Source organism: Myxine glutinosa, chromosome 9 (genome assembly GCF_964187855.1).
Source record: "Myxine glutinosa chromosome 9, kmMyxGlut1.1, whole genome shotgun sequence".
Classification (NCBI taxonomy): domain Eukaryota; kingdom Metazoa; phylum Chordata; class Myxini; order Myxiniformes; family Myxinidae; genus Myxine; species Myxine glutinosa.
The window spans coordinates 24,205,470-24,218,106 of record NC_136269.1 but is presented as its reverse complement, the minus strand read 5'-3'; the positions used below and the strand labels follow the sequence as shown (position 1 = coordinate 24,218,106).

Sequence of the window (12,637 nt, the reverse complement as noted above, 5' to 3'; positions counted from 1 at the left end):
ACCTTTGATCTTTACAATTGGAGGGTGATATTTACAAGATTTACAGCATACAAAAAGGGGAAAATTTACATCAAATTACACACACAATTCCCATATCCCCAACAATATTGTTACGGTCCGCGGATTAGATGTTACTTTTAACGAGCGGAGGTAACCGCGGCCGAACAGTTTTTTTCCCGACTCACCCGATTCACCCAGACGTTGGCCGTATCGCGCCACAGCTACTCAATGTGGGAAAACTCTAAAGCGACCGAATGCAAAGAGGAAGAAGAAGACGTACAGAAGAGTAACGGGGTTTATTGTTTACACGCACATAAGCAAAAAGAGCAGTCACGATTATTTACAGGGGACATGAGACAGGTGACACAGTGCAAATGACTAGCTTACCTAACAGGCTTAATTAATACCCAGGACAGAACAAACGAAGACACAGACTCACGTGGGGAATTGCAGAGTGGATTGGCTGGAAGGAGGAATGTTCAGCTCGGACCACAAGCTGGAAGGCTTGGCAGGGCGCACAGCAAGCCGGGCCTCGTCAGGCTGGGAGCGAGCAGGGCGACGGCGGCATGCGTATCTCGCTGCACGCGGCCGGGGCTGGTTGTCGCTCCACGTCTCGGGCTCTTTTGGGTCCTCCCCTTCTTTCTCCCAAATCGTCTGACGCGTCCTTCTCTCCTTGCGCACTTGTCTCTCCGAAGGTCGTCTCTTTTCAGACTCAGAACTCATCTGCTTGGGGAACGTCCCGCAGCGGGTTATATATGCCCCGCCCCTCAACCTTTGCGAACCTCCTTGATCTTTCTTGCCACACCCTCTCGAAGTCCAACCCCTTGTTTGTGGTTGGTTGAGTGGGGCTTACTCACTCCTCCCCTCTCTGACGAGGTGGGGACCCGCCTTTCTTCCCCAACCCTGCCTCGTGGCCAATGGCGGCTTTGGAGGGGATGTAATTGCCAATCGAGGCTTGGCAATGACGAAAGGGGGAAATGGAGGTTTTTGGGAATGGGAATGAAGGGAATCTATCTCTTTCACTTGGTGCAATGGAGTGTCATTCTAATGGAAGACAAGGCCTTACTCTAAAACACATAATAAGATATAAGCTACTGAACAAGGGTTTTATCGTGTCCTGCAATGTGGTGTTTATGGAATTAACTACCGAGACGCCCTTTTTTATCTTTACACAACTCTGGAGGCAGGAGGGGCCATATCCAACAATGTTACACAACAATTTCCAATACAATACAATTTAAAAAATGCCATCCTCAGATCCGCAACAATATATATACTTATCTATCTATATTATAAAATAAAGTTTTTTTTTCGTTTGTCTGCGCAAGCTAATCTCCTGAACGGTGAAAGATAGGAGGAAACCTCTAATACAAAAAATGTCGGGACAGGCCCCGGGAAGGTTATAGGCTAGGTGGCGAGGCCGGTTGAGGCCGCTTCGGCCGGGCTGGGCCCATTTCGCAATTAAAAGCTGAGCTGAATTATAGTCATCAATCTTCTACGGCCACGAGTAAAAGCTGAATTATGGTAGTAAATTCATTCAAAAAGAACCATAAATGTCGGGACAGGCCCCGGGAAGGTTATAGGCTAGGTGGCAAGGCCGGTCGAGGCCCACCTCGGCTGAGCTGGGCCCATTTCACAATTAAAAGCTGAGCTGAATTATAGTAGTCAATCTTCTACAGCCGCGAGTAAAAGCTGAATTATAGTAGTAAATTCATTCAAAAATAACCCGGGAAACGCTGGGTGCTTTCAGCTAGTATATATATACTAGCGGGGTCACCCGTGGGAATCCCACGGGTGACCCCGCAAGTTTGCATTGACGTTCGTCGATGGACTCGTTCGCCCGTCTCATTCGTTTTCTTGCTACATCCTGTTCAAGTCTGCGTTCTTCATCGATCGTCTCATTCATTTTGGAAATAGAAGTTTCCACGCAGCGCATGAATTGTCACGATCCTCAAGAGGAATTTGTCTCGTAATCATCAAATGATAAATGGCAAGTAAATTACATTGTGAAAATTTAATATTTCAAATAGACCTATTTAAAGTGTATGCGCAAATAACTAATAAATAAAAAAACGAAGAAATATGTCTCGGTAATTTCCTGAACTCGGTAATTTCTCGGTAATTTTACTTCCGGCTAAAAATGTTGAATGAAATAAAAACGAAGAAATATATGTCGTTTTGTGACGACTGTCATCAAAGGTAAACGGTGAATTCACTCGGTTTATTCGGTTCGGCTCGGTTTAAAGAAAAAGCGATAATATCGAAATGTTGACGTCTGTGTCATGTTGGGCGGTGTATGATACTTGTTGGCTGTTGGGCGGTGATATGGTGTATTTTTAAAAATATATCTCTGCGTTTTCCCGCGTTGCTGACACCGAGTCTAAAACCATGATGGTGAGTTATATTGGAGATAAAGGCGTGAGAGAGACTCAATGGCCTTGAAGTTACAGGCATTTGAGAATTCATTTCGTTCTATAAACGGCAACTTTCATCGGATTTTCTTCTCTTTTTTTTTCAACCGAGTCTAAAACTATGTTAGCGACTGTGAAAAATGAAATGATATATCGAATTTAAAATAGATATCGACACATTGCCGTCGGTGTCATGTTGGGCGGTGTATGATACACCATGACGCGATTTTAAAAAATATATCTCTGCATTTTCCCGCGTGTGTGGAATGTTTGTGGAAAATTAAAGATTTCAAATAAACCTATTTAAAGTGTATGCGCACATAACTAATAAAAAAAACGAAGAAATATCTCGGTAATTTCCTGAAACATATTTTACTTCCGGCTAATATGTTGAATGAAATAAAAACGAAGAAATATGTCGGCAACATTGTTGACGTTTTTGTGACGACTGTCATCAAACGAAATAGTAATATATCATAACGGAAAAGCAAAAGCGAATTTTTAATATATATCGACACATTGCCGGCGGTGTCATGTTGGGCGGTGTATGATACACCATGACGCGATTTTAAAAAATATATCTCTGCATTTTCCCGCGTGTGTGGATTGTTCTCAATTATTGCTGACACCGAGTCTAAAAGTAAAACCATCGATAAAAATGAAATCATATGGTGAGTTAGATTGGAGATAAAGGCGTGAGAGAGACTCAATGGCCTTGAAGTTACAGGCCTTTGAGAATTCATTTCGTTCTATAAACGGCAACTTTCATCGGATTTTCTTCCCGTTTTTTTTCAACCGAGTCTAAAACTATGTTAGCGACTGTGAAAAATGAAATGATTTATCGAATTTGATTTGAAATAAAACTGGGGGAGAGCAAGACACCACGGGCCTACAAAACAGGACTCAAAGCTATGCGAGTTAATAAAATGGTGGATATTTGTTTATAGCCACTCCCAGAATGGGTGGAGCTATGGGTGGAGCTACTCTGCAAACCGAGTAAGCCACACCCCGGACAGACACCCAACAGATAGACAGACAGACAGACAGAATCATCTACGGCTATTATAATATCGACTAGCGGGGTCACCCGTGGGATTCCCACGGGTGACCCCGCAAGTTTGCATTGACGTTCGTCGATGGACTCGTTCGCCCGTCTCATTCGTTTTCTTGCTGCATCCTGTTCAAGTCTGCGTTCTTCATCGATCGTCTCATTCATTTTGGAAATAGAAGTTTCCACGCAGCGCATGAATTGTCACGATCCTCAAGAGGAATTTGTCTCGTAATCATCAAATGATAAATGGCAAGTAAATTATATTGTGGAAAATTAAAGATTTCAAATAAACCTATTTAAAGTGTATTCGCACATAACTAATTTTAAAAAACGAAGAAATATCTCTCGGTAATTTCCTGAAACATATTTTACTTCCGGCTAATAATGTTGAATTAAATAAAAACGAAGAAATATATGTCGGCATCATTGTTGACGTTTTTGTGACGACTGTCATCAAACGAAAAAGTAATATATCTTAACGGAAAAGCAAAAGCGAATTTTTAATATATATCGACACGTTGCCGTCGGTGTCATGTTGGGCGGTGTATGATACACCATGACGCGATTTTTAAAAATATATCTCTGCATTTTCCCGCGTGTGTGGAATGTTCTCAATTATTGCTGACACCGAGTCCAAAACCATCGATAAAAATGAAATCATATGGTGAGTTAGATTGGAGATAAAGGCGTGAGAGAGACTCAATGGCCTTGAAGTTGAAGTTACAGGCGTTTGAGAATTCATTTCGTTCTATAAACGGCAACTTTCATTGGATTTCCTTCCCGTTTTTTTTCAACCGAGTCGAAAACTATGTTAGCGACTGTGAAAAATGAAATGATATATCGAATTTTTAATATGTATCGACACGTTGCCGTCGGTGTCATGTTAGGCGGTGTATGATACACCATGACGCGATTTTAAAAAATATATCTGCATTTTCCCGCGTGTGTGGAATGTTCTCAATTATTGCTGACACCGACTCTAAAACCATCGATAAAAATGAAATCATATGGTGAGTTATATTGGAGATAAAGGCGTGAGAGAGACTCAATGGCCTTGAAGTTACAGGCATTTGAGAATTCATTTCGTTCTATAAACGGCAACTTTCATCGGATTTTCTTCTCGTTTTTTTTCAACCGAGTCTAAAACTATGTTAGCGACTGTGAAAAATGAAATGATATATCGAATTTAAAATAGATATCGACACATTGCCGTCGGTGTCATGTTGGGCGGTGTATGATACACCATGACGCGATTTTAAAAAATATATCTCTGCATTTTCCCGCGTGTGTGGAATGTTTGTGGAAAATTAAAGATTTCAAATAAACCTATTTAAAGTGTATGCGCACATAACTAATAAAAAAAACGAAGAAATATCTCTCGGTAATTTCCTGAAACATATTTTACTTCCGGCTAATATGTTGAATGAAATAAAAACGAAGAAATATATGTCGGCATCATTGTTGACGTTTTTGTGACGACTGTCATCAAACGAAATAGTAATATATCATAACGGAAAAGCAAAAGCGAATTTTTAATATATATCGACACATTGCCGGCGGTGTCATGTTGGGCGGTGTATGATACACCATGACGCGATTTAAAAAAATATATCTCTGCATTTTCCCGCGTGTGTGGATTGTTCTCAATTATTGCTGACACCGAGTCTAAAAGTAAAACCATCGATAAAAATGAAATCATATGGTGAGTTAGATTGGAGATAAAGGCGTGAGAGAGACTCAATGGCCTTGAAGTTACAGGCCTTTGAGAATTCATTTCGTTCTATAAACGGCAACTTTCATCGGATTTTCTTCCCGTTTTTTTTCAACCGAGTCTAAAACTATGTTAGCGACTGAGAAAAATGAAATGATTTATCGAATTTGATTTGAAATAAAACTGGGGGAGAGCAAGACACCACGGGCCTACAAAACAGGACTCAAAGCTATGCGAGTTAATAAAATGGTGGATATTTGTTTATAGCCACTCCCAGAATGGGTGGAGCTATGGGTGGAGCTACTCTGCAAACCGAGTAAGCCACACCCCGGACAGACACCCAACAGATAGACAGACAGACAGACAGAATCATCTACGGCTATTATAATATAGATATATCTCGATACTCTACAGTCTACTGTACCTGTAAGAGAGATGTCTGTCTGTCTGTCGCCATTTTTCTCATAGTTGGCTGAACGGATCTTTGTCAAACTTTCAGAGGTTCATCAGTGAGTGCCTGGGAGTGTTTTAGGCAAAAAAAACAAAGATCGTTTTTTGGAGTTCTTTTCAAAAAAAATATATATATATCGCTCGATAGTGTCGAAGCCTTTTTAAATTAATGACAGTTATATATAAGTACACATTCGCATAAATAAATACAAAACAATCACCATACATTTGAATACAAATAAATCAAACAATTCCGGAAGTGTACGACTTTGGTAGTATGGCTTCTTCTTCTTCTTCTTCCTTATTGGCATCACACTTAACTCAGAAACGTGATGAATGCCACATTCACCCACCAGCATATATATGAACCCCCTTCCTCTCCTGCCTCCCCTCCCCAGCCCCTCCTCTTCCCTCCTCTTCCCTCCTCTCCTCTCCTTTCCCCCCTCCCCGCCCCTTCCCTCCTTCTCCCCCTGCCCTCCTCTTTCCCGTCCCCTTCCCCCCTTCCCCCTCTCCCTCCCCTTCCCCCTTCCCTTCCCCCTCTCCCTCCCTCTCCCCCCTCTCCATCCCTCTCCCCCCCCTTCCCATCGACACGGTCGATGAACGGCTTGATGAACGTCAACGCAGACTTTTAAAATGTCAAGTGTGTTTGTGTGTGTGGAAATGTGTATGTATGTGCACGTGTATGTGTATGTATATTTGTGTGTGTGGGTGTGCGGATGTATATATGTGTAGTTTATATGTGCATATATATGTGTGTGTGTGTGTGTGTGTGTGTGTGTGTGTGTGTGTGTATGTGTGTGTGCATGTATAAAGGTGTATATATTTGCATATGTGTGTATGTGTCTGTGTGAAGAAGAGACACGGAATTGTGAGGAACAGAAATGAAAAAACGAAAGCAATGCGCACATGCATTCACATGTCATCAGAAGTAAATACATTGTGTAGATTACATCATTTGTGGATCTGATAAATTGGCAGTAACCATTTTGTAAAACTGAAGATGTACAAAATGAAGATGTACAAATGATACACACGTAGATGCCCATGGGATTCCCACGAGTGACCCCACTCGTACTATAATACCACGCAAACACAATCCCAGCAACACAATCCTAGCAAACACAATCCCAGCAAACACAATCCTAGCAAACACAATCCCAGCAAACACAATCCTAGCAAACACAATCCCAGCAAACACAATCCCAGCAAACACAATCCCAGCAAACACAATCCTAGCAAACACAATCCTAGCAAACACAATCCCAGCAAACACAATCCCAGCAAACACAATCCCAGCAAACACAATCCCAGCAAACACAATCCCAGCAAACACAATCCCAGCAAACACAATCCCAGCAAACACAATCCCAGTAAACACAATCCCAGCAAACACAATCCCAGCAAACACAATCCCAGCAAACACAATCCAAGCAAACACAATCCCAGCAAACACAATCCCAGCAAACACAATCCCAGCAAACACAATCCCAGCAAACACAATCCCAGCAAACACAATCCCAGCAAACACAATCCCAGCAAACACAATCCCAGCAAACACAATCCCAGCAAACACAATCCCAGCAAACACAATCCCAGCAAACACAATCCCAGCAAACACAATCCCAGTAAACACAATCCCAGCAAACACAATCCCAGCAAACACAATCCCAGCAAACACAATCCCAGCAAACACAATCCCAGCAAACACAATCCCAGCAAACACAATCCCAGCAAACACAATCCCAGCAAACACAATCCCAGCAAACACAATCCCAGCAAACACAATCCCAGCAAACACAATCCCAGCAAACACAATCCCAGCAAACACAATCCCAGCAAACACAATCCCAGCAAACACAATCCCAGCAAACACAATCCCAGCAAACACAATCCCAGCAAACACAATCCCAGCAAACACAATCCCAGCAAACACAATCCCAGCAAACACAATCCCAGCAAACACAATCCCAGCAAACACAATCCCAGCAAACACAATCCCAGCAAACACAATCCCAGCAAACACAATCCCAGCAAACACAATCCCAGCAAACACAATCCCAGCAAACACAATCCCAGCAAACACAATCCCAGCAAACACAATCCCAGCAAACACAATCCCAGCAAACACAATCCCAGCAAACACAATACCAGCAAACACAATCCCAGCAAACACAATCCCAGCAAAGACAATCCCAGCAAACACAATCCCAGCAAACACAATCCCAGCAAACACAATCCCAGCAAACACAATCCCATTCGCAAACTCAAACAGAAAGATGAAAACCTTTCCCCTTAATCGACTCGATTTAATGTTGCATCAACTAACAAGGATCCATGTGCGATGGAGTAACTTCAAAGACATTTTTGTTTCAAGATAACGAGGTAAAATAAGGAAGTTGGAAAATCGCGACTCAATATCCGGCGATATGACGTCTTGATAGCGTCATGACGTCAGGCCAGCGTCATGACATTTCGGCTTCCTCGGAAGGCATCCAGTCGCTAAATCGTTTATAATCTGCTCCAATCTCAGCAGCAAAGCGAGAAATTATCCAAATAAATAAATCATAATATCGAACCTAATATTACAATTAGGATTTGTTTACAAATATCGTGCAAAATTCACCATTTGAATAGATATTCAGGGAAAAGTGTTGAATACGTCCTGGTAAAGTAAGGCGGTGCTCGCACTAGGACAAGGGAGACCGTGGGGTAAACAACTCATACTTACCTGACAGGAGAAATACCATGATCATTAAGGTGGTGTTCTCAGGGCGAGGTCCACCCATTGCACTCCGGGTGGGTTGACCCTTGCGATTTCCCCAAATGTGGGAAACTCGACTGTACAATTTGTGGTAGTGGGGGACTGCCGGGTGGGTTGACCCTTGCGATTTCCCCAAATGTGGGAAACTCGACTGTACAATTTGTGGTAGTGGGGGACTGCGTTCGCGCGATCCCCTGATTGTTGAACTAAAAACAGATGAAACATGTCGTTGTTGTTATCACAAGACAAAAATGTTCAAGTGGTAAGTTGAAGGATTGTTATCCCCCGTCGCACCGCAGAGCGAAAGGGAGACTATGGTTTCCCCCTCCGTGCGTACGTGCGTGCGTAAGCGAAAGATCAGTGCGTGCGTTATCACAACGCAAGCATGTATAAGTAGTCTATATTATAATAGCCGTAGATGATTCTGTCTGTCTGTCTGTCTATCTGTTGGGTGTCTGTCCGGGGTGTGGCTTACTCGGTTTGCAGAGTAGCTCCACCCATAGCTCCACCCATTCTGGGAGTGGCTATAAACAAATATCCACCATTTTATTAACTCGCATAGCTTTGAGTCCTGTTTTGTAGGCCCGTGGTGTCTTGCTCTCCCCCAGTTTTATTTCAAATCAAATTCGATAAATCATTTCATTTTTCACAGTCGCTAACATAGTTTTAGACTCGGTTGAAAAAAAACGGGAAGAAAATCCGATGAAAGTTGCCGTTTATAGAACGAAATGAATTCTCAAAGGCCTGTAACTTCAAGGCCATTGAGTCTCCCTCACGCCTTTATCTCCAATCTAACTCACCATATGATTTCATTTTTATCGATGGTTTTACTTTTAGACTCGGTGTCAGCAATAATTGAGAACAATCCACACACGCGGGAAAATGCAGAGATATATTTTTTAAAATCGCGTCATGGTGTATCATACACCGCCCAACATGACACCGCCGGCAATGTGTCGATATATATTAAAAATTCGCTTTTGCTTTTCCGTTATGATATATTACTATTTCGTTTGATGACAGTCGTCACAAAAACGTCAACAATGATGCCGACATATATTTCTTCGTTTTTATTTCATTCAACATATTAGCCGGAAGTAAAATATGTTTCAGGAAATTACCGAGATATTTCTTCGTTTTTTTTATTAGTTATGTGCGCATACACTTTAAATAGGTTTATTTGAAATCTTTAATTTTCCACAAACATTCCACACACGCGGGAAAATGCAGAGATATATTTTTTAAAATCGCGTCATGGTGTATCATACACCGCCCAACATGACACCGACGGCAATGTGTCGATATCTATTTTAAATTCGATATATCATTTCATTTTTCACAGTCGCTAACATAGTTTTAGACTCGGTTGAAAAAAAAAGAGAAGAAAATCCGATGAAAGTTGCCGTTTATAGAACGAAATGAATTCTCAAATGCCTGTAACTTCAAGGCCATTGAGTCTCTCTCACGCCTTTATCTCCAATATAACTCACCATCATGGTTTTAGACTCGGTGTCAGCAACGCGGGAAAACGCAGAGATATATTTTTAAAAATACACCATATCACCGCCCAACAGCCAACAAGTATCATACACCGCCCAACATGACACAGACGTCAACATTTCGACATTATCGCTTTTTCTTTAAACCGAGCCGAACCGAATAAACCGAGTGAATTCACCGTTTACCTTTGATGACAGTCGTCACAAAACGACATATATTTCTTCGTTTTTATTTCATTCAACATTTTTAGCCGGAAGTAAAATTACCGAGAAATTACCGAGTTCAGGAAATTACCGAGACATATTTCTTCGTTTTTTTATTTATTAGTTATTTGCGCATACACTTTAAATAGGTCTATTTGAAATATTAAATTTTCACAATGTAATTTACTTGCCATTTATCATTTGATGATTACGAGACAAATTCCTCTTGAGGATCGTGACAATTCATGCGCTGCGTGGAAACTTCTATTTCCAAAATGAATGAGACGATCGATGAAGAACGCAGACTTGAACAGGATGTAGCAAGAAAACGAATGAGACGGGCGAACGAGTCCATCGACGAACGTCAATGCAAACTTGCGGGGTCACCCGTGGGAATCCCACGGGTGACCCCGCTAGTAAGTAGTAATAGTTGTTGAAGGATTGTTGTCGTTCATTCAAAATGACTTTTCAGTACAAGGGATGTTCAGAACATCTGACTGCAAGTTTCCTTGTGACGTCATTACCTCCACCTGACGGAGGCTGTTTTCACTCCTCTCTGTCTGTATACTGGATATCTCAAAACGAGGTGGACAGGTTGGGTGTGCGACAAAGACGAAAGCATTTGATTTTGGTGAAGATCCGGTTCCTGGAATCTTTGTGCCTCCACCAACGCAGTCGCCGGATGCATGTTTTCGGGTTGTCCATCTGTCCGCCCATGACAGGTTTTTATTACGGCGATAAGTTGAGAACGTGTTGAAGGGATCCAAATCAAACTTGTACAGGAATGTGTAATGAGATAAAGATGAACCAACTGATTATATTTTTTCGTCATGAGCTCAAAGGTCGGAGGTCATGTGAGGTAAAAATCTTATTACCACGACTCGAGAAATACCCGTGCTCCGCACGAGTGGGAGGCCAGAAGCAAACAGGCAATGCAGATAAGGTGAATGCTAAAGCATGAAACCAATAAATTCCACATTCCTGTAGCACCTTCAGTCGCACGTCAGACATGGACAGCAAGTTCGTGAAGGACTTCCATGAAAAACGTACCTGTTCGCAAACAAACGGGGTTTGGAGAAACATCGATCGTGGGTTCGTGGCGAATCTGCATATGGCGATGGCAAAAATATCAGAAATTGAAGGCTTTTTTTATTTTAAACGATTCATATAAACATCCGTTGAATCATATCACACGCAAGTCATCAAAATCTAAACAGTGTGGTGCTGTGCACACACAATTCGTTTGCCAAGAAGGTAGGCCACAACGCGTTGTATAAACTGAAACACTTTATTAACAGCTCGCACGTAAGCACTGGGCGGGCTCGACTTTGGAGCCCGCATATATGTCCCGAGGCCACGCCTTTGCTCTGGGCGTGGCCCGAGCTGCGCTTCCACGCCCGGACACTTGTGCGCGGAATTATTGCCCACTGACATTGTGTCCGCCACACGCGCCCCCCCCAGAATTCCCGCGCACCTGAAGGGTGAGCTTGCGGGGAAGCCGGATGACCCGGCCGAAACGCCCTCTGGCGATGCGTGCAGGGCTGGGGGGTAGCGGGGCTGGGGGGTGCCGTGGGTCTGCCCGCCGGGGGGCGGCCTCGACGCGGAGGCAGAGCCGCTTGCGGGGGGTGGTCCAGATCGAGGTGGGCTGGCTTGAGGCGGTCCACGGAGATACGATCTGGAGTACCGCCGATGTCCACAGTGAAATGCTTGTCCCCGGTCTCCAGCATGCGGAAGGGCCCGTCGTACGTGGGCCGCAGCGGCGCCCGGTAGGCGTCGTGCCTGACAAAAACGTACTCCGCCGTGCGAAGCTTCGGGGCGACGTGGGAGGACGGGCAACCATGGTGTGCCATAGGCACCGGGGCGAACCTCCTGGCGGTCTCCTGAAGGGTGGAGCGCTGTTGCGCCGTGGAGTCGGGGATAAATTCGCCTGGTACCAGCAGTGGTTGCCCGAAGACCAGCTCCGCCGAGGATGCGCGCAGGTCGTCCTTGGGCGCCATCCTGAGGCCCAGCAGGACCCAGGGGAGCCTGTCGGCCCAGCTGCCGTCGCAGAGGCTGGCCCGGAGCGCGGCCTTCATTGAGCGATGGAAGTGCTCACACAGGCCGTTGGCCTGGGGGTGGTAAGCCGTGATGCGGTGCAGCTTGACGCCGAGCACTTGCGCCACTGCTCCCCAGAGCTCCGAGGTGAACTGGGGGCCGCGGTCGGACGAGATGTCCGAGGGGTCGCCGAACCGAGCAACCCACGTGGCGATGAAGGCTTGCGCGACGTCAGCCGCAGCCGTCGCCGCCAATGGCACGGCCTCCGGCCACCGGGTGGTGCGGTCCACCATGGTGAGGAGGTGGGTGAAACCCCGCGAGGGGGGCAGAGGTCCCACCAAGTCGACGTGGACGTGGTCGAACCGACGCTCGGGCACCGTAAACGGGGCCAACGGGGCTTGGGTGTGGCGGTGGACGTTCGCGCGCTGGCACGCGAGGCACGTCCTGCCCCAGTCGCGGACGTTCTACCTGAGGCCATGCCAGACGAACTTCGCCGCGACGAGCTTCTGGGAGGCC

General features: G+C 44.5%; 1 non-coding gene across 1 annotated transcript; it reads left to right on the top strand.

Annotated features, from left to right (window-relative positions):
• The first annotated feature begins 8,343 nt into the window (after positions 1-8,343).
• Positions 8,344-8,508, top strand: LOC144893755 (U1 spliceosomal RNA). Its single transcript, XR_013624652.1, has one exon. It is a non-coding gene; the product is annotated as a U1 spliceosomal RNA (small nuclear RNA).
• Positions 8,509-12,637: the final 4,129 nt, after the last annotated feature.